Source organism: Aulostomus chinensis, chromosome 4 (genome assembly GCF_037954235.1).
Source record: "Aulostomus chinensis isolate RoL2024-O1b breed Wild chromosome 4, RoL_Achi_v1.0, whole genome shotgun sequence".
NCBI lineage: Eukaryota > Metazoa > Chordata > Actinopteri > Syngnathiformes > Aulostomidae > Aulostomus > Aulostomus chinensis.
This window is the reverse complement of record NC_141323.1, coordinates 31936833-31942832: the sequence shown is the minus strand read 5'-3', so window position 1 is coordinate 31942832 and position 6000 is coordinate 31936833.

The window sequence follows — 6000 nt, the reverse complement described above, 5'->3', positions numbered from 1 at the left end:
GAACATGAACCACAAGGAAATCATGGAACTCCAGATTTATTCAGGACTTTCTAACGACATCGTATGACCTGTGAGCAAAGACTGGCCAGGCCTTCCTTAATTTATCAACTAATTACTGCTTACTTACTTGACTGTGATGATCCCTGAGATCCAAGGAGGACAGAGGAAAGAATGATCCTGTTGGAGATCTCCTACCTTCTTCCTACACTTCACTAACTACTTTGATGTCAGGAATATGATGTACTTTACTCAAATGACTTATGAGTTTTCTGTTTGACAAGAAGGAAGTCAGAGGTTCATAACCTCCCTTGTTGGTGGTGCCCTCAACCTGCTGAGAGCATCACTTAGTTAACTACAGAGAAACATAGCAGCTCTTCTGAAGGCTGCAGGAAACCTGCTGGAACTGAGACTTGGACTCAGGTCACTGGATTCAAAGTCCAGGGTGCTAACAGGTCCACCATGGCATCTGGGCTTTACTTACCGTGTAAAAAGGACCACAGTGGTCGTCTGGTTTTAATTTTCACAAACAAATACGGTTTAAAACTTGTAGACAGTGACACAGGGCTCTTATTTGAAGGGCCATGGGATGTGAAATATCCCAAACCTCTGAGATCAGAGCGATCACTTTGATCTCAGGGCCCTGACCTTGGGGGTTCTTCCTTTGGTCTTCAAATACTTGTGGTTTTTATTGGCATAACTTTCAACTTGCATGCAAAAAGACAATCACAGTCAACTTAAACCCAGCAGACAGTGTTTATTTCTAATGAATCAGACAATCGCACAAATGAGAATTAAAGGGAAAAAATGGTTGAAAAAAATCATTCACCACTCTGAAGCTTTTTAAAATTCATTTGAAGGTTTAAAGGTGGTGGTGAGGAGGACACCCTGATCCTCCCTGTCGTCACTGCCAGGATTCTTTCTTCTGGTGCTGTGGTTCTTCTGATGAAGGGCGGCATGATGTTTGCTGTCTCAGGCTCCACCAAATGTCCTCTTCAGGACGCATCAATGTGTCCTCTTCAGTGCTCCATCTTCCCTGCATCGGAGACACAAGGGTTTCTCCTGGTGCCGACCCTATCATCCTTCTACCGAATGGTGCGGCGATGGATCCTCAGTGGACGCTGGGATCCTTCTTCTCATCAGTGCCACAGTTTTTCATGGAGGGAACAACAGGAGCTTTTTAGTCATGTTTTGCTCGGTGTTTCCTGCTCAGAGCATCAGGATCTGTGACGCCATCTTGTGGTAGTGGGCCATCATCTTGTTGTGTGATAGTGGATTCATTTATCTGCTATTTCAACACATTCAAGTTCATTATCCCTACATGTCAAAATACATTTGGTGTGGAGTTTTACTTTCTGGCCTCAATCATAATGTGTGCATTTATTCTTCATGAACATTTCTCAGCTTTGTAAGTTTATGATATTTTGTCTTCCTCTGTTTTCTATTCCATTGTTGTTGATGATTCTATTGCAGGTTTGAGTTCCCTGTTGACTGAAGCAGAAACAGGAACAAAAAGCTGGAGGTGGTCAGAGCTCCAAGTTGGGACGCTGATATTAAAGTAGGAGATGAACACATCCAGGTTAGCCATCACTCTCAGAACCTGCTACTTTACCTCTTCAGAATGTAGCAGCATAGCATAGCTTCATCTCACCAGTTAGTGGCCCACTTTGATGTCTGGGATATGAGGTTAAAGGTTCTTTACAGCTCTGAATGAAGGGTTTATAAAGTGTTAACAATGCCATGAATAACACAAGCATTCAGTAATCCTTGATAAAAGGAGACTCACCATCAAGTTGGACCAGTTGAAGAACAAAAGGACTTCTCCACGATCACATTTATCCTCACTGGTCCATACTTGGGGACCTCTGTACTCAATGGAGAGTTGAGGAAATGGGCTTGTTGTGGCCCTGCGGTCCCCAGACCTCCTGTACAGTCACCAAGCGCTGGCAGACACAATCGTAATGGAACCAATTTTAAAATGACAGTAACAAGTAAGAAATAAGGCATTACAGCTTTGAAGGAACTTGTCCAGCACTGGTTTGTGAGTGGGTGTTGTCCTGTATTGGCAGGAAAAACTCCTTGAAATGTTTTTTCTTCAAAAGAAATGTGTCCTTCTCATGTGGAGCTGTGGACATCAGCTGACTGCTTTTCTTGCCACTGCCTTGCTGGCAGGAAAAGCCTGAGCAGAAATGAAGAGTGAGTTCAAGGCAGTAGATTTCACTCCATAGTTTAGGCCTTCATCCAGCAAGGAACCATAAATGATGATGTCAGCACTCCTCCAGCACGGCGATGCAGCTTAGAGAGGTCGGAGAACCACATGACTTCTCTCACTGGTTATTGATGTTTATCTGTGTCTATATATAATTTATGTCATGTATATATTTGTATATTAATATGTTATTCATGTTACATAAAACATGTTAAACACGGAACGGCGTGGACACAACAAATGAGCTGGTTCAGAGACACGAGGCAAAAAAAGCTGGATGAACTCTTCATTCCAAAAATGACTTCACCCTTGAACACTGACGTCAGGTCATTTTATAGGGTCCTCCATTTTTTCATTTATGTGACGTTGCATATTAGGAAATAATTAATTATAAAAAAATTATATATTTTGATGAAAACTATATTTGATCAGGAAAACTACATTGGGTCAAATATATCCATCGTTAGTGACGGTGTTACTAATTTTAACTTTAGTGCTCTGGTGCTGATTGCCTCATTAAGATCTTCATGAAGAAATAAACTGAGATTTGTAAAAATGTTTTTTTTTTTTCTTTTACAGAGTTGGCAGTTTGAGCATTGAATCTTTCTTTGTGTTGAGAACAAACCCTCAAAGCCTTCATGTTTCAGTTTGCTTCACAGCTAACAGACAAACACCTCTTAGCCTGGTTCTGGTAGTCCAGGTTCTGGTAGTCCAGGTTTAAACACCAACACAAGGATTTTATGCTGATTTCTTCACATGCAGCTGAAATCTAGACTTCGAGTGTTCATGTGAGGTTACAGCTTCACGCCTATTTAGTTTTCAACAAATATTAAGGCACTTTAATGCATTGAGCTTTGAGCATTGAGCCTTTACCAGATCCCCCCCGTGTGTCGGTGAAGTCAACAATACCGGACCGCAGCCGATGAATCCCTCGCTCGTTATGGCAGCAACCGTCCCGCTCGCAGCAGCCCGCAGCAACAGACCTCCGTGAATCCGCAGCAGCGGCACATCCTCCGACTCCGTCGGCAGTAGTGACGCGTCCTCCGTTCATGACTCTCTCCCGAGGCGACTATCCGAAGCTCCTGTCCCGTCCGTGCAGCGTCGTCTCCCTTCAGCGTGGACAGCGTTAGCCTAGCTCCCGCTAGCTTCTGTAACTGGACTTGCCTAGTGCTCAAAACACAATCGGTGGCGGAGAATCCGACTCACGCACTCCGATCACGTCGGTCAATTACAGTTCACAGTCCGTTACCGATAAAAACTCCTCTCCGACGACAAACAGTCTCCAAACTCCGATAACGTTACGCCATTACACGATGCTCCTTCCTCGCGCTCGTTTCTCCCGGAAGTGTAAACACTAAAGGTCATGAACTCACGCACGTAACCTAACGTAATAGAATTACTTTAACATTTTTGAAAGACATTCACACCCCATGAAATGATGTGTTTTTGAAAGTTACTAATTTTAAACAAATTTTATTTACATTTTAATATCTTCTTCATAATACTTATTGATGTAAATTTTAGCTTAACCATGAACTGGCATTTTATTCTTAACTTATTCCTATGAAAATCATGAAATAAGTACCACTGATTTCTCAGAGTATTACATCAACCTAGGATTAAATTAAAGCTGCAGTCAGCGTTGTTTGGGCCTGAGCCTCCTCCCGCCCACCGCAGCCGAGTAGCAGGGGTCGTCCTGAATCCAGTGATGAATTTTATGAAAGCGGTGGGACTTGTAAATTTACAGCAATTGCTTGCAGTGTACTACAAGATTTCAACAGTATCACCCTGTTTATAAAAATACAGTACTTTGCCGTTAATTCTAATAGGAATCTGTTAAATTACACCCCATGACTGTTTAACAGAACTATGCTGTAATGCTAAAATACAGTACTTCACTGTAAATAAATCAACAGTATCATGCAGTATCTTTGCCTTATGGACGCAAGGAGAATCTCCTGAGCTGCACGTGAGGCCAGAGCCTTGGTTATCATCCATCTCAATCACAGTCATTTGGTGAGTAGCGATTGCATTTATTGTAGACACTGGCGCAAAGTCTGTAGGCCAGTGGAGGCTAAGTGAAGTTTCCAGTTTGTGTGGCGACACACGAGTGGGGGTGCACTTATTAAAATATAATAGTGACCAAAGCCGGACAACGCCACCTTGGGAATTTCGCCCAAGGAAATAGTTAACGTACCGACCAAAAGGCACTCACAGGTTCATTTACTAATTGGCAGGAGATGTGGTTCCATGACAAAAATATTTTATTGTAAACAGGCCAGCAGATTAAAAAGATAACAAGAATGAATTTAAACAAGTCTGGAGCTTACCAGTGGGGGGGAGGGATCCCAAGGCAGAAGACACCCTGATCAATTGGGACATCACATTTAAAAACACATGATTAAAGCAAAACAGGGGTGCACAGCACACAAGAGGAAAAGCGACGCCAGGACCGTGAGCTCCCAGTACCTGAAACGAAATGACAAGAATTATAATTTAACACCAAAACTAAAAAAAACAAACACAAAAACCAGAACCAAACTCAAACCACAATTTAAAAATTAATTCGAGAAACAAGATTTAATTATTAAACACAAATTAGCAAGGAAAAATAATACAACCCAAAATAACCAGAAACGAGTTCATTTCTCCATTGCTAGACCAGGGAGCTAACAGATAGCCGTCCAGCAGCTTGCTCCACCCTGAAGCCCAAGCGGAGGAATGGGAAACAATGCAGATCCAAACCTTCAGCGCACCATGAAGTACAGTTCAGTGGCGCCACACGGTGGACATCAGGATCTGGCAGACTGGTTAAACAAGGTGAATTACTGAAACAACCTCCAGTTCAACACACAGCGGATTCCAATTCGTTAACACAGAAGCAGAGCACTCCAGTGAACAAACAAACAAGCAAAACATGTGTAGATGGCCAGTAGGTCACAGAACAGGCTAGTAGCAGAGCAGGGTAGTCTGTAGCCAAACAGTAGCCAGCGCAAAGCAGGGTAGTCTGTAGCCAAACAGCCAGCGCAAAGCAGGGTAGTCTGTAGCCAAACAGCAGCCAGAGCAAAGCAGGGTAGTCTGTAGCCAAACAGCAGCCAGAGCAAAGCAGGGTAGTCTGTAGCCAAACAGCAGCCAGAGCAAAGCAGGGTAGTCTGTAGCCAAACAGCAGCCAGAGCAAAGCAGGGTAGTCTGTAGCCAAACAGCAGCCAGAGCAAAGCAGGGTAGTCTGTAGCCAAACAGCAGCCAGAGCAAAGCAGGGTAGTCTGTAGCCAAACAGCAGCCAGAGCAAAGCAGGGTAGTCTGTAGCCAAACAGCAGCCAGAGCAAAGCAGGGTAGTCTGTAGCCAAACAGCAGCCAGAGCAAAGCAGGGTAGTCTGTAGCCAAACAGCAGCCAGAGCAAAGCAGGGTAGTCTGTAGCCAAACAGCAGCCAGAGCAAAGCAGGGTAGTCTGTAGCCAAACAGCAGCCAGAGCAAAGCAGGGTAGTCTGTAGCCAAACAGCAGCCAGAGCAAAGCAGGGTAGTCTGTAGCCAAACAGCAGCCAGAGCAAAGCAGGGTAGTCTGTAGCCAAACAGCAGCCAGAGCAAAGCAGGGTAGTCTGTAGCCAAACAGCAGCCAGAGCAAAGCAGGGTAGTCTGTAGCCAAACAGCAGCCAGAGCAAAGCAGGGTAGTCTGTAGCCAAACAGCAGCCAGAGCAAAGCAGGGTAGTCTGTAGCCAAACAGCAGCCAGAGCAAAGCAGGGTAGTCTGTAGCCAAACAGCAGCCAGAGCAAAGCAGGGTAGTCTGTAGCAAAACA